The sequence below is a fragment of the Mustela lutreola genome, chromosome 11, assembly GCF_030435805.1.
Source record: "Mustela lutreola isolate mMusLut2 chromosome 11, mMusLut2.pri, whole genome shotgun sequence".
In the NCBI taxonomy this organism is placed as follows: Eukaryota; Metazoa; Chordata; class Mammalia; order Carnivora; family Mustelidae; genus Mustela; species Mustela lutreola.
Window position 1 is genome coordinate 37,521,596 of NC_081300.1, and position 17,233 is coordinate 37,538,828.

Here is a 17,233-nt window from a genome sequence, read left to right on the forward strand (position 1 = left end):
GTTGATTAGGTCATGGGGGTGGAGCCCTCATGGGTGGGATGAGTGCTTTTATAAAGGAGGCCTAGCAGGACTCCCTAGCCCCTTCTGCATGTGAGGACACAGAGAGCAAGGGGCTGCTTTGAACCAGGAAATGGGCCCTCACTAGAATGTGACCCTGCTGCTTGGTGTCTTGATCTTGTACTTCCCAGCCTGTGGAACAATGAGAGATAAATCTCCATCTTTTATAAGTTGCCCAGTCTCTGGGATTTTGTTATAGAGGCTTGAATGGAATAAGACAGCGGTCCAGGTTAAATAATCTGAAATATCCTTTCTGATACTTAAATCCTGTGATTCTAAGACATAATCTGTGGCAAATCAAAGTAGGATGTTACCTGAAATAATTATGACTTATTTATCTCAGGCCCCCAGGGGCCTAGCTCAGAGCCTGGGAACCTCAGAGATGTATAATATATATTTAAAGAAAAAATGAGTAAATGATCATTATAGGTATAAATGTGGCCTAAGCATCATCAGGATTTTTCACCAGTGGAAGAATCCCTTCTTTATGGATACTGACTTTTGCAATTAAAATTAAGTCAGAGAGTGGTTTGGGCAAATTTTTAGTTTTATTCATACCAGTTATTATTCTTATACATGGTATTTGAATAGTGTGATTTTTAGAAAAATTCAGAACACAATTATGTACTCTGTTAAGAAGGGCCAACAGAGTTATGCCTATGGAATTTTTATTTTCATACAAATTTTTATAATTAATTATAAATATTCATTTTGTAAATATTTTTAAGGAGAAAAAAGAAAAGGGGGCAGAAATCCTTGCCTTCAAAAGGCCCCAGCACTGGTGGTGATTCTATATAACATATAGCCCTAAAATTCTATCAGTCAATAGTGTTAAGACATCATTTCCGAGCTTCATCAATACATGAGGTTTTTGCATAGTCTCAGAACCACAAGGTGCTATACCTTTGACAATCTTGTTCCACAGAAATAGTCCTAATTTTAGCATCAGCCTAAGCATAAACTTATATGCCAAAGAGAAACAGATCTATAGACTTATAAATAGCTTGCTTCTCAGGAAGTATTTTAAATGGAAAATTCTAGCATTATATTACATACATATTCTTCTTCTAGGATTAAACTGGAAAGCTCTTTTAGTGAGGCAGTTTGCTGTAGAGGAAAGATAGGACTTCACACTCTCATTCTGCCACTTAGCAGATATGTGACATTGGCAAGTTATCTACTCTCTTGGAACCCTAGCTTTCCTATCTGAATAAGGAGGGAAACAATAGCTAATTTGAGAGGATATTATGAAAATTAAATTAGATGATGTTCAGGGAGCACATGCTTGGGTGCTTGGCTCAGTGCCACCAGATCCCCTCTGTAAGGTGGTCTAAGGGAGCTCTCCCTTTGCTAGTAATGCTGGACAAAGTGCTATGATCTTCATTTACCACACTCGAAGCACGTAAGCACATCTCCAAATAAGAGTCCCCAGACTTCATTCAAAACCAAAAAAGGAGGCTGCTGTGAGCTTGGTATAGGTGATTCAAAGAGAAAGAAAATACTTGGCATTTGTCCTTGATGAAAATTTTAGAGGGAAGATAGACAGATAACAGGAGAAATGGCATGAGGCTGTGAGTGATTGAATGAGATCCCTTTTCTTTCTCTTGTCTACAACTGGAGCTGATCTGGTAATGGCCTAAAGGGCCATGTGAATTCAGAGAAAGACAGATGACAACTGCTGACCCAGGAGGAGGTCATCAATGACTTCAGTGAGATGGTAGCAGAAGTCATGGTAGCAGCTCTGATGGATCTTGCACAAGGACTGGGATATCGCAAGTCCCTGGAGAGTGCCTGTGTGTACATGGGTGATGGGTTTGCAGAGGAGCACAGATGCCAGGAGTGTCTAGGCAGAGGAACCAACGTGAGCAAAAGTCAAAGCACAAAGAGCATGGCTTAGAGAAGGTGGATCAGATGGTTCCTGAGCTAGCCAAGATCAACTGATGAGGAGCAAAGTGGACCTTGAAGCTCAAGAGGTCTGTTGTGCCTGTACTGTGACCCACTAGGGAGTACATGGGATGGATTTTGTTCTGCAGTCGATGGGGCAGCCAGCACTGGCTTCGAGACTGAGGTGGCTTAGGGTGATTAGATCTTGTTGGCACTTGTTCATTGGGTACCTGTGATATACCAGAAACTGTGCTTTGTTGTTTTATGGATCTCCTTTTCTAGTCTTCATGACAACTTATACATAACTTTTCAGGTAAGGATCTAAGACTCTGAGGGGTCAAGTAACTCACTGCTCAAGATTACACATTCTTCAATGGAGCAAATGAAATAAAAGGAGGAATAGGATTTTTCAAATATGAATTTCAGGTTAAACCATTAAAGCATGGGACTAATGAAATTTGAATGTAAATTAGAAAGTTGATTTAGACGGCCATGTTTTAAAAGGAGAATAGGAACACTGAAAGAGGGCATTTGTGGTTCAAAGTGAGGCCATTCAAGATTTGGGTGAGATCTCTTAATATATACCATGTTCTGAAATGATGTAAGATTTTTAATAATAAAAAAATATTGCTTCTGTGTTTGAAAGATACTTCATCATTATATTACATGAGAGAGAGTGAGCGTAATAATTAAGAGTGCAGGGTCTGAAGCCAGACTGCCTACATTTGAATTTTTACCCCCAACTTAACCTCAGCAGATGATTTAACTTCCTTGGCCCTAGTTTCCTTTTCTTTAAATAAGGAGATATAATATTACCTATTACATAGGATTGTTTAAGCATGAAATGAAGTATATGTCTATATAGAATAGTGTTTGGCATAAAGTAAGAACTCAGCAAGCATTAGCTATCCTTGCTTTGGGCCTTAGTCTTCATTCCCCAACCATTTATTTAGAAATTATCTACAGTGAACCAAGGATTAGGTCAGTTTCCAGGAATACCAAGTATGGATTACAGATAATTTCTGCCTTTAAACACATTTGATTCTTTCCAATATCATACTTTGTGGTTCAGCAGAGATACTCCTGATTACCTCTTGTTCAAAGCACTTTCCTGCACTATTTCGGCACCAGTGATTTAAAATTTCCATTTACAATGGAGAGTAAGGAGTAATACCTCCTCTCCTCCACCCTTCCCCCAATATGACATTAAGATCTGTTCAGCCTGAGCTTTCCTTTATGACGTGCTTCCCCTGACCAACTAGGCAACATCATGAAGTTAGTGAGATTCGTTCCATAGCCCCCTCCTACTTATGTGTACCAAATCCTGAGAAGCTGAGTGTTTACTCCCTCAGGAGTCTCTGGCCTGCTAATTCATTAGACTTATGTGTGATGTACTATGTATTATTAATGGATGCATTTCTTTCCCCAAGAGTATTTTTTTTTCTAAATATGACTTTATAAAGCCTCATTTCCATAAGCTGGAGAGAAATGTTAATGATTAGAATCTTCAGTGCTATACCAAACCTAAGGAAGCTTTGTTTAGAGAATATCAGTTATGCAGTGCATCTTAAACCGCACCATAAAGCTATTCATTCCCGCATCTCTCAATTTCGGGTTATCAAGGGATCCAAGTAATTCTGCTTGTGATGGCATTTTCACATTGTCTGAAAGGATTCTCAATTAGGCATTGCAGGCTTAACATTGACATTGTTTGAACAAATGAAAATTGTTGGTAGGAGGGACACCATGTCCTTTTGAAGGTACCCACAATATATTAAAATGGACAGATGAATAGACACGATAACCTCTGAGAAAAGATTGAAAAGGAAAAGGTCTACATAAATAAATGAGAAGGAAATGAAAAAAAGTAAGGTTTAAGCATTAAAATAACTCAGGGAAGTGATTTCATGAAAAGCTACTTTAATATTAAGGAAGCCCTTTATAGAGGGATATTGTTTACCTGCCCAAAAAAGACAGATTCAAAGTGGCATCTGATCACTTAACTTTCTAACAGAGTCAGTATCTATTATAGGAAATGGGAACTGATCAGATCATAAGGCATCTTCAAGTAGCAGATAACAATTACCAAAAGAGAGAGGTCAGATCCATACATAGTCAAATAGATCTGAAGCTCTGGACTTAAATGTGAATGCAGAAATGGGACTGAGGCCCGAAGAAGCAGTTTTTATCTGTACTTTGTGAAATGAATTTAAAAACTAAAAATTATATTTGGTAAATATCTGAGAATTTTTTTAGAAGATTTTATCTATTTATTTGAGAGAGAGAGAGAGAGAGAGAGCACACAAGCAGGGAGAGGAGCAGAGAGAGAAGCAGACTCCCTGCTGAGCAGGAGGCCCAACTCCATCTCAGAGTCCTGGGATCACAACCTGAGCCAAAGGCAGCCGCTTATCTGACTAAGCCACCTAGGTATCCCCATTTCTTCCCCATTTCTGAGAATTTAAAAATTTTCCTATTAATTTGATATGCAAAATAAGAATATGACGATTTTGTTAGCAGCAACAAATTCATGCTACAACATTGTATAGCTTAGAATACGGCTTTCGATATATTAAGTTAAATTTTTTTCAGTGTAGAAAAATCCAACTCTATGTTTAACTTGAAGTGTACCTCCTGAGAGTCATTTTTCTTGGCAGAAGCAAGTAATCCTTGTTCATTTTTTCTCTAATACTTGTGGGAGAAATTAATGAAGGCCTGGTTGGTCAATTAGAATCTAACCAAGAAAAGAGAAAACACTCTAAATATTTTAAACAGATGGAACTTAATCTAGAGAAATGGTTACATGGATGATGGAAGAATTTTGAGCTAAACAGGGGATCAATTGGGGGATCAGCAGAGGCAGGAGGCCAAAGGCATTACCACCCACAGGTCTCAAGGGAGAAAGGGAAGAGGTGATATTAGTGGAGCTCAGAGTTCAAAGTCACGGGGGGAAGCTGGAGACTATGGGGTGAGTTTTGGTGGGAGGAAATATCGCCCATAGGGATCAGTCCCCATGGAACCGGTAGAGTAGGAGCAGAGCAAGGAATGGACGAGAAGGTAAAAGCTGCCACAGACCAGCAGAACTGGAAAACAGTGTTCAGTAAACATGTTTCTCATTTTCATTTTCTCCTCCAGAGTGTTATGCTAGGTGAACTGACTTACGGATAGTTTTAAAGCACTCTACGCTTGGTACCTGGCAAGTATGTTCCAAAAATAATCTTGTAGATCCATGAAATCACCATTTTAGTTCCACATATAATCTCAATAAAACAAATTTACACATCTCAAAGATTATGAGAGAATGAGCACCTTTACTTTGAAGTTAATAAAAAGTATAAAGGAAACATCAGTATCTTCTGGTTTAGATTAAGAAAGTGGTCAATGCTCTATCAGTTGCATTGTTCTATTCAGAATTGTGAACAGAGAATTATTCTGACATTCTGGAAATCACCATTCTTCAAAGTAGATCATAAAGCCACACTTTGAAAACTGGACTCTGGAAAAGGTGGAAAACCACACAATTTCCTATAGAAGACCACCACTCAGTTGCTCCATTCCTTTCCATTCCGCTGAGAAATGATAATGGTAGATTGCTGATTAATAGTAAAGCACCAATTTGCAGGCTTTTGTCTTTTGTAGCATGGCAAGGCAATTATGGATGATGATGTAAAAAATATTTACCCACCCTTTTTATGGCCAAGCAAAACCAAGCTTAATGTGTGTGAGCACATGTGTGTGCTTAATCATGCAGAGTAGTTTAAAAACCACACCTAACCTAAACCATGTTCTACTTGAATTTAAGCAGGATAAAATAATCCCACAGGCAGCCTCTGGAAAGTTACCTTTGTACTGCACACACAGACTTGGTATTGATTCAATGGTCACTATTGCCATCAAATTTTCCTCTAGCAGTTTTGCCTCATTCTGACTTATTACTCTGATACTAAATCTTTCTACATATTTAAAAAATGAGATGACCTTTAGAATAGAATGAAGTATTCCAGCATTTGCTTAATGGGAGCCTGGAAGAATGTCAGGGTGTCTGTATCTCATACCTCATACTTCAGGAGATTCCTGACAACAACAACAAAACCATGAAAGGCACAGAAACTAAGTCTTTTACCATGTGGCCCCTCACCAGAGGTACAGAACACTGATAACATTCAACACCATTTTCATTTCATGCAAAGGAGAGAAGCACTTTTAAGGGAAAATAGTGCAATGTCCATCTTAAATTCTTTGCTTTAGACACACTCACCTAAAATTCAATGAAGAAACAGCATGAACTTTCCAAAACCATCTATTTTCTCTTCTTTGAAATGGCAGTTGACTATGGCATCTAAAGACTTCCCAAGAACTTCATCCAGGGATTGGTAAATCTTATTTATCTGCAACAGGAAAATACACTTTTATTTAGCTAAGCAACTTATACTTACATCTTTATTACAGATCTAGAACATACAGTATTTTACAAATCCCCCCCACACTAGTAATGGTCTGTAGTACTCAACTCATAACTTAGTTTTCATTTACCATAAGAAATATTTAGGAAAATGGATATTTGTGCTAGAAGTCACTTTATAGATGAGGATAGTGAGGCCAGTGTGTGTGTGTGTGTGTGACAGTGAGGTGACTGTCTAAGATTAAGCAGCTGGTTAGTAACAGACAGTGGCCTTGAACCTTGGGTATCTGATATACCTCTTTAGTTTTAGTTGATTAAAAGCCCAGAAAGGGAAAAACATGGAATTTTCTGTCTTTCCCAAGTAAGTAATTTTCTGGAATGTTGTGTCACCATAATTTCTACCAAAGTCAAGGAAATTACAGCTGAGGTCAGAATCCTCAGACCAACATTTCCTTTAATGACTTAGGCCTGAGCAATCCTAAGTGGGTATCCTACAAGAGTCGACTACCACACAGGCAACCTGACATTATTTAATGATGCATATGATTTATTATGGTATGTAATAATAACAAATAATAAATAGTTCCTCAAATTGCCCATTAATGTTTTTTTAACAAAGCTGAACATTTTCTCATCTTTTGCCTTCTGGGAAAATTCACGGAGTAAAAGTAGAAGAGAGAGGTTTGAGATGGTAGTTCCCAGAAGATTCCCCAGTGGTGACCCAGGCACCCGCTCACCATCTGCCACCAGCTTATCTTTCCCAACAATCTCTCTCATCTGTCCCTGTCCCTTCTTCCCCTTACCAACTGCACAGGCTGGATATTACTATCCCAGGGGCTGGCAAGCTTGAAGCTGCAGGGAGTTGAAGCTCAGGAAATCCCATGCTAACATGAAGGAAAAGAGTGGGAAGAGATCACAGATGTTGAAGGGGAGAAGGCGTCTGATGACAGTGGGGGTGGAAAAGGAAGGGACAGGAGCCTAGTTCTGCACCCCGGATGGGAGAAAGATGCCCTCTGTCTCCAGCCCCACACCTCCACATTCCCTCCCCACTGACTCCTTCAACCCCAGTTCTCCACAAGGATTATGGTAATTATTTTAGCTCTCATGGCTTCTGGCATCCTATGATTCTAGGTTCCTAGAGAAAATTCTATATAATAACACCCCCTTGCTCTAATCCCAGTTTTCAGATATATTCATTATTGGAGGAGATTTGTCTCACAAGAGATAAAGACATTTTCACAACATAATGAACCCTTGTTCTGTGTCACATTAGAACCCAGCCATCTTTCTCTGTACTTAGATTCTAGATACATACATGGATTTGGCATTTTTTGAGTTAAATATATATTACAACAGTAGTGCTTTCAACATTTTTTGCTTTCTCAAAGTACATGTTAGCTTTTTTTTTTTTTTTAAATTGGGGATTCAGGTAAATTAGAGCTATGCATCTAGGAATAAGTTATGTATTAAAAATATTCTCTCTCCTTCATGAAGGCAGCTCTGTGAGCTCCAACATCAGGAAATAAAGTGGAACTCTTAAACAATCTTATATGCTTTTATATAAGACTATAGAATGTATATCACACACAGAGAAACTGACATCTAGCTGTATCTACAATCGAGAGTCACTCAAGATAGCCTTTGGTACTAACCTGGGGACCTCTTAGGATCATGCTGTTGGTTTCTGCTCTTCTACTTGGCTACTTGGATAAAGATGTTTTGCATTTTTGTTTTCTGTCTAGGTCCCTGGGTTATCTCAGACTGTAAGAGACTAGGAAGGAGACAATGCTCAGATGGAGATGCTGTATTGAAGTAGCCCATGGATGGCCCAGGCTGCACGCCTTACCCTAGATCTACAACTCCAGTAAAGGTTATAACTTGAGTGACACCTTGATTGTAAGCTAGCTTGCTTGCTATTCTTTCTCCACATAGGAGTGGCTCTGTTTCAGCTTGTCTGACACAGACAGTGATCAAAAGCAGAGGTTGAATCTGGAGGCAGTTCTCACCCTCTCCCTCTTGGCTTTTATCCCGTGATGACTCTAGATCACGCAGAAACCAAATATCTATAATCCTTTCTTTCTTTCTACTCTGAGCCGCAGGGTGATGGTCTCCCAAAGTGCCACTGAATTAAAGGCATCCATCCAACTCTCTCCTCTTGCTGCAGCCCACTTGCAAAGCACAAGTCGCAAGTGAACATTGGGTGGGAATAAAAACAATACCTTCCTCTCTTCGAAATCTGATTTAAATTCTGTATCAGCTACTAAATTCTCATTTGAATAACTTGTGACGAGAAATTAAAACTCAGTGTCATGAGATAAAATACAGTCTCTTTTTATCTAGCTCCCTGAAAAGTGGTCAGTCACTGTCTGATTGAAGGTAGGAGTCCATATCTTACCACAAGAGAAAGGAGTATTTTGTTAATTTGGGGTGCCCTATTTTAGACATACGGGTTGGGCAGAAGTGGCAGGAGGCTTTTTGCTTAATAAAATAAACCCTTCAGCACAGAACACACAAAAATAGAATGGGCCACCTAAAAAGGATAGTAATTTTTACACTAATGGTATCAGCTCAACTGAAGGCTCAGTAATATCACCTGTGATGGTGGGATTCTGTCAAGCATGTGCATTCCTTACACAAGGATGGTGGAAGTGGTCCCTCCCAACTGAGATCACGTGGGAGCCAACCAGCTATTAGACTGGCGTGTTGTTAATAATCACATTTTTGTCTATATTTATGTCCTTGCTGATCATCCCACCTAAAGTAGTACTCCCTCCTCACGATTTACTGCTCACTCTGATATATTCTCCCACATAGCATGTCAACTATTATTATTTATTCATTGTTTGTCACTTCACATTAGAATAGAAGCTCCACAAAGGCAGGAATCTTGTTCACTACTATGTCCCTGATGCTTTGAACACTGCCTGACACAGAGCAGGCCTGTGGTACTATTTATGGCATGAATAATACATAAAGATTTGAATTTCTCTCTCTCTCTTTTTTACAATTCTCTTTTCTCATAAATAATTGGTCCAGTTTCCTCTTTCTTACCCCTATCAGTTTGCACCATGCTGAAAATAGTTTCATCACAGTTGGAGGAATTCAAAGGCCTTTACTCACATTGAAAAAAGTAAAGAAAACAAGTAGGCACTTTGTCTATTTTCACTGTTATGTAGGAGAAAGATCGTCAATGGATTAAAAGGAGGATTGGAGATGGTGCTCTCCAGTGTTTATGACCTCGTCTTCTTTTTTAGCTATGCTTGGGAGACTACTGTGCCACGATTCTAATCTACTAGATTTCAGAAGTTGGAAGGGAGCTCGCTTTCAGATCCCGTCCAGATCATAGGGGGCCTGTTCCATGTTATGAGAAGCAGCTACAGGTGATGATGACCATAGACTTGCAAGGGGTGTTCCAGAGAAATGCAAAGATGGAGAGCCACACGGCATTCACAAACATATGAAACTCTGTCTTTTCTGGTGTTTGACATTTTCCTTTGGCATAAATTGTAGGGGCTATTGAAGGATTTTGGCTAAGAATGATGAAAGTCACTTGAGAAATAGTATCTACTTGTTTAAATAATTTCTCAACGACTGACATAGGTTCTGTTTTGTTTATGAGTGACTTTTTGTTGTCATATTCACAATTGGCATGCTGGGGACTCATGCCAGAGCTGAGGCCGAGCTCAGGGTCCTGGCCACCCCTCTTCAGCAGACACAACATCAGCCAGGTCCTCAATGACAAAGAAGCTGGAAGGGGAGGAGAAACAATTCTGAAAGGTCCCCGCAGCATATTCTGGCGCTATAGAAAGGGGACAGAACTGTGATCAGAAGTTGGGGTTTTATTTTTGTCTCTCTACTAAGTATTGGACAAGTCATTTACTGTTAACTGGGTTTCTGTTTTTTCAGAGTAAACTCAGAGTGTTGGTCTAGACCAATGGTTCTCAACCCTGAGGTGATTTTGAACCACCTCAGGGACATTTGGTGATGTCAGAGGTATTTTTAGTTGTGGAGGGAAGAGAGGTGCAACCAGCTTCTAGCAGGGATGCTACTGAATATCCTACTATGTACAGCACAGCCCCCAACAGAAAATAATTATCCAGCCCAAAATGACAGTCATGCCAATTCAGAACCATCTAAGCCCGGTGTAGACACCTCAAGTCCCTCCCTATTACCAATATCGTTCTATAATTTTACCACTGGTCCCATCTAGACCTCTGAAGTTGCACAAGATAAGCTTAATTCCCCTTCTGAAGCTTCCTCCAACTCTACATACCACACTGAGCTCCTTCCTCTACCTTCCAGCTTTGTTCTTAGATGCCCTCCACCCCCGGACCTTGATGGTTCCACAACAGCCTCTGAGGTCCTTCCTTATAACACATGTGACCATGTCGAACTGCCAGCGATTTTCTTATGTCTCCATAAGAACATGTGCAACGGGAGGGCAAGGACTGTCTTGTTTATTTCCTCATCATCTTGAGCATGTCATCTTTCATGAGGGATAATCATCCTCATTACATGTCTGAGTAAATCACTGATCAGTGGAACAATCAGCGAACATGAAGCTCATCATTTTCTCACCTGGTATCTACACAGGCTTTGGTATCTACACAGGCTTGTGATATAAACCTATGCAGATCATCTCACCAGATTATTATTTATTGGCTTAAGAATGTCAAAGTGCCTTAGGAAGCTACGGTAAGATGGCTGTGGGGTAGACACAGACACAAATGCGACTAAATTGGACAAAATTGTGAATCACCCCAGACACAATGATAGTAGGGCAGAGTCAGGGAGAAGACTGCTGGAAAGGAGGACTTTCTGGATGGCTTTAAAGCCAGGGACAGACTAGTGCTCAGGGACACTTGGGCACCCTCTCTATTCTAAAGATTTGTTCTTGTTGACACAGAGTTCAGCCTGAGAACCAGGCAGGTCTTGGCTGTTTCTACATATTTCCTATTAAGGGCATCATAACAGACTGTTGCTTCAAGCTCTTACGATGAGAAGGCTGTGGCTCTGGGACAATTGAGCTGTTCAGATCCAGTGTGGCCCCATCACAGAAAGGCAAGATCACAGAGCCTGGTGGACTCCTCCCTCCTGGGATTCTAGGTCCCAAGGGAAGCCCTAGCGAGTCTGGCTGCATCTGTCTCTATGAAGTTCTTACATCTGTCCAAATAAGGACATTAATCTAATTTCAGCGGGAGTTGTACACCTGTCATTTCTGTCTGTCAAATTATAATGTTTCAGAAACATGGGATATACCTCACAATTTACAAAACATAGGGGAGGCATCTGGGTGGCTCAGGGTTAAGCCTCTGCCTTTGGCTCAGGTCATGATCTCAGGGTTGTGGAATCGAGGCCCACATTGGGCTCTCTGCTCAGCAGGGAGCCTGCTTCCCTCCCCCCCCCATCCACCTCTCTGCCTACTTGTGATCTCTCTCTCTGTCAAATAAATAAATAAAATCTAAAATAAATAAAAAATAAAAAAACATAGGTGCCTATACAAGGAAAGTAGAGTCCCTGCCAGACTGCCCCTCTCCATCACCTCCTTTCCTACTCCCTGTAACACATCAGAGAATATTTGAGTGTGAGACAGCAGCGGGCTGTTCAGTTTCCCTCCTGATATTTCACCAACAGACAAGGCTAAAACATCATTCTTCCTCACTTAGGCTAGAATAAGATAAAGCAGAAAGAACAACAACATTTGGACAAAACAGCTGTCAGAGGGAATGGACCTACACGTTCAGCAATGAATGGAGAATTTTTTACAGCATAAAGCCAGAGGCCTGCTGACATTCAGGAGCTCTGAAGGAAAGACTATGGCGACTTGCCTGTCAACATCAGTTCAACCGGGTACTCAGTCAACTGTCTTAAAGTGCCAAGAAGGAAGAAGGGGGTTTATACAGAAAGTCTCAGATCTGTTTTGTGTGCAGCATTTTTTTCATAGGCACTGCCTTGTGTTTCTTTCTGTAAGGATAAAGCAGTTGCGTATCCAGATGATATTTGCATTTTAAAAAGACATCCCTCACCCTGTGTGTTTAATGATGTGCACTGCACCTGGCCAGTGCTCCTCAAAGAGGGGTTCAGCCACTACGAACTCACTTAAGGGCCATAGCTTTTTTTCCTCTCTGAAAATAATCAGTGTAAAAAATAATTAGTTATATCCTAGTATTTATGAATAAACCAGTTTAATAAAAATGGATCAAGAGTTCCACTTTGGAAACTTATAAAGTTATTTGGTAATCAAAGTAATAACTTTCTTTTTAAGAAATGTGGAAAATATAATACATTATAAAGAAAGTTAATTAAAAAAATAAAAATATAAAGTTTAATGTCACCCACATTATGCTGCCTAGAGGCAATTCCTGTGAAGATTTTATACATTTACTTCCTTTTTTTACTTTTTAATATTTTATTTATTTATTTGACAGAGAGAGATCATAAGTAGGCAGAGAGGCAGACAGAGAGAGAGAGGGGGAAGCAGGCTCCCCACTGAGCAGAGAGCCTGATGTGGGGCTCGATCCCAGGACTCTGAGATCATGACCTGAGCTGAAGGCAGAGGGTTTAACCCACTGAACCACCCAGGCACCCCTTTACATTTACTTCCAATTAATATACGCATATATGTATTTGCACACACATAATTTTTTAGTGAAATTGAGGGATTGTAAACTATATATAATTTGGTTGGAAGCTTTTTGCTTGTTTTGCTTTTTGTATTCTATTATTAGTGATCTATACATATTCAGCATAAGTACTCCCCCCCCCCTTATTTTAAAAGATTTATTTATTTAGGGGCACTTGGGTGGCTCAGTTGGTTAAGTGTCTGCCTTTGGCTCAGGTCATGATCCCAGGGTCCTGGGATCTGGCTGTACAATGTGTTCCCTGCTCAGCAGGGAGTCTGCTTCCCCCTCTCTCTTTGTCCTACTCCCTGCTCATGACCACCCTCGCTCAAAAGATTTATTTATTTATTTGAGAGAGAGCAAGAGAGAGCACATGCACCCGGTGGGGGAGGGGCAGAGGCAAAGGGAGAGAGAAAATCTCAAGCATACTCCCCTCTGAACGCAGAGCCCAATTCATGGCTGGATCTCATGACCTGGAGATGATGACTTAGCCAAAATCAAGAGTTGGATGCTTAACTGACTCAGCCACGCAGGCATCCCAATGCCTCCACTTTATTTGGCTATGAGATTATTTAATCAAACTTCTTTTTTTTTAATTTTTAATTTTTTTATTAACATATAATGTATTATTAGCCCTAGGGGTACAGGTCTGTGAATCGCCAGGTTTACTATTTAATCAAACTTCTTAATGAAAGGATACAACATATATGAAGTTATGGGACATCTGTAGTCACAAAATGACTCTTCATTTTCTTTTAGTACTTTAACACGCTCACTTTCACACAAACCACGTTTCTGCTCCCTTTCAGGGTAAGGCAGTAGATCATCTTTAGTAGTGCTTATTTTGTTATAGAAACCTCTGTTGCACAAAATCTACGTATCCCAAAATATAAGATAAAGAGGAGTCATTTTCCCAGATTACACATTTAAAAAGAGAGTGATTATCTCCTACAGTATCTTTTTAAAAAATACAACTGCAAACCAATGAGTGTCTCCTTTACTCACACAAACAATCACTAAACTTAAGTATCTCCTGTTTTCTTAGATGAAAATCTCATCTCATGAATTAAGAACATGCAACTAAAGCAAATCGCAGGCAATATGCACTCCATAGTGATGACCTCATTAAACCTTTAAACTCTCCATGTTGAATCTAATTCCAAATAGGGCAAAAAGATTAACATATTTTTGTTGCCCAGGAAAAAAAATATATTTACCCAAGATCAGTCTTGTCTCTTGCATACAGTATACCTGCCAATTTGGTCAAAAGGAGAATTAAGTTGAACTTGGAAGGTTAAATCATAATGTGCCAAACATGAATTCAATTAATTTTTAAGAAGACAACTTTTTAATTAGCCACACACAGGTATATCATAGATTCTACTGAAATCTCCCTGGGAAGACGTGACCAGCATTATCACACTCGGGTTTTGTGTTCATTCATTTGTTAAAGTGCTGCCCAGTTTTAAGAGACTAATGATACAGTGGGACTTGATGTGAGTGTGTCTGTTTGATTTTACCATGATGTAAAGATCAAAACAAATAGAATAGAAGCAAGGAAGGAAGTCATGAAACTGGATATAGGAGCGAAAAAAACAAAATTCAAAAAAGATTTTCTAGGACCTTCGCCAGCTATCTTAGTGACATTAAAAATGCCAGGGGGTGGCGGGGGTGGGGACGGGTGACTGGATAGGGGAGTAAATGTTTGTCTGCAGAGTACCAAACCTCCCACAAATACCCTAAGTTAATTTTTTGTACTAAGACACAGAATTCCACATTTTTGAAAAACATTACTCTTCTCTAATAGGCATAAAACCTAGCCATAAAGCTCAAGCTCATAAAACAACATGTATGCAAATGCAGCTGTTATTGGGATGCAATTTCAGTGACATATTCTCTGGCATGAAAAGCAGATTCTTACTTATTTATTTCCTTGCACTATTTCTTGTACATCTTGTTTCCCCAGAAACAAATATTTATGTGAATAATCTGGATGGGTCTTTTCTTAGACAAAGAAATCTTTTTTTTTTCTTTCTTTTTTTCTGGAAATCATAAAGGGAAAGAAGGATCTGATTCTGGGAGTGAATGTTCAGGCTTTGCCCTTCAGTAATGTACTTCTACCTTGACTGATGGCCTTGAATATGCCATATGCTTAGTAGCCACCTGAGGGCTACTGAGAATCTGACTCACCATTTTCATCTGACTCAGAGGGGAGGAGTATCTTGTTTAAAAATGAAGGTAAAAGATATAGCATTTAATTTGATATGAGTAAGGTGCTATGCCACTTTGAAGTTAAAAAAAAGATGCTATACCCCACATCATAGGGTTCACAGACATTTTGTAGTGAAAACCCCAAAAAGCTTCTGTTTCTGTGCATTCGATCTATCAATATCTCCTATTAGAAATTGACTTAAAATATTTATTTATTGACATAAAGTATTTATTTATATATTTATTTATGTAACAACAAACCCATTTGATATAACATAAACGATATCTATTTTTAATAAAAATAGCAATATTTTCCCAAAACAAAAAAATATAGTGAGACGTATGGCATGGTTTTACATTTTGGGAAGTCTCTTTAAAAATGTGTAGCTTGGGGCACCTGGGTGGCTCAGTGGGTTAAAGCCTCTGCCTATAGCTCAGGTCATGATTCCAGAGTCCTGGGATGGAGCCCCACATTGGGCTCTCTGCTCAGTAGGAATCCTGCTTCCTCCTCTCTCTCTCTGTCTGTCTGCCTCTCTGCCTACTTGTGATCTCTCTCTGTCAAATAGATAAATATAATCTTTAAAAAAAAATGTTTGGCTTAACAGAAAGAAGATAGCTGGATTTTCCTATCTGCATTTGCATTTATGGCAATAAGCTGTTTTGGCCGAAGAATATGAAGAAACTCCACATTTACACAGACATGCAATTTGCAAAGGTGGTACATGAGAGTCTTTCAGGTGACTGTGGATAGTTTTCTTGCTTTGACCCTGAAACTCAGCAAGCGGTTGTTTCTTAAAGGTGAGTGGCAGTGTGGGACCTGAGCCACATCAGTGAACTCTGCATAGTCCAGGGCATTAAAATTCATTATCTGTCTTGTACTTTGTCTAGATTTTTTTACTACTGTATGATTTCATCATAATGTTGGCTCTTTGGGAAGTTTTGGCTCACGGAGGTATGCAGATCTTCCAAATGTTGATGCCTTTCATTGTCAATGACAAAAAGCCCTATTTGTTAATCTCACCATCAATCTCATCAGAAAAGGCTTTTAGGTATTGGGAAGCTGTCAAATTCATGGTGGCAGATGCGAGCTTTCCAAGATTCTAATTTTTACTTCAGAGTTTGAGTTTTATCATTGTCAGAAAATACTATTCGTTTTCTCTGAAGTGACAGGCTGACTTCATTCATTTTCAAGGAAATCGTTGCCAAATACCAGGTCTGAAGAACCATAGTTTGTCTGCCAGCTGTTCTTTCTTAAGTAAATGTATTGTTCTAGAAAAGAAGTGGCTAGTTCAATTTGCGCACCAAAAAATTCTACTTGTAGGCAACCACTGTCCATTAATACATTTTATGAGCTTTATGCTCACTGCCCATTTCCCCACACAGATTATTAAAAGGATGTGTACTTGAGTTTCAAGATTTAATTAGATTTTTGTTGTTGTTGCTGACCCTTTCTTGCTTTATTTTTTACTGTAAATGCACGGCAGTGAAGAATATAATTTCTACCAGAACACGTTGGTGCCATTGCCTTGATTGTAATAAGGTGACAGTCGGTTATATCCACCATTACTTCTGCATCATCACTGCAAATGTCCACATGGTAAAAATAGCCAATAACATGTTAGAGTTATTGTTAAAGTAGATTGATCTCAAGGATCCCCTAAGACTGTCTTGGGGACTTCACTTTGAGAATCACTGCCCTAATAGGGAGGGAATATTGTAAGGTGGTTGAGTGAAGGCTCTGAGATTGAACAGAATCTCTGTGATATTGGGCAAATTACATAGCCACTCTAAGCTCCATGTGCCACACTTCAAAAATAGGAATAACAGATCTTACCTCACAGGGTTGTTCCAAAGATGAAAGAAGATCACTTAGTATAGCCCCTGACATACAGTAAATGCAACAGATGTCAATAATGATTGCTAATATTTATATTACCACCTTTTTTTTTCAGATTTTATTTATTTACTTGACAGAGATCACAAGTAGGCAGAGAGGCAGGCAGAGAGAGAGGAAGAGAAGCAGGCTCTCTGCTGAGCAGAGAGCCTGATGTGGGGCTCAATC

General features: G+C 39.4%; 1 protein-coding gene across 24 annotated transcripts in view; it reads right to left on the reverse strand.

The window, feature by feature from the left end:
* The window catches only part of DTNA (dystrobrevin alpha), a 354,355-nt gene that overhangs the window by 187,441 nt on the left and 149,681 nt on the right, over positions 1 to 17,233 (reverse strand). For all 24 annotated transcript variants that reach the window (XR_009345815.1, XM_059139254.1, XM_059139255.1 and 21 more), the window contains exon 2: positions 6,197 to 6,326. The gene's annotated coding sequence lies outside the window, so the exon portion shown is untranslated. The remainder of the gene's footprint in view (positions 1 to 6,196; positions 6,327 to 17,233) is intronic.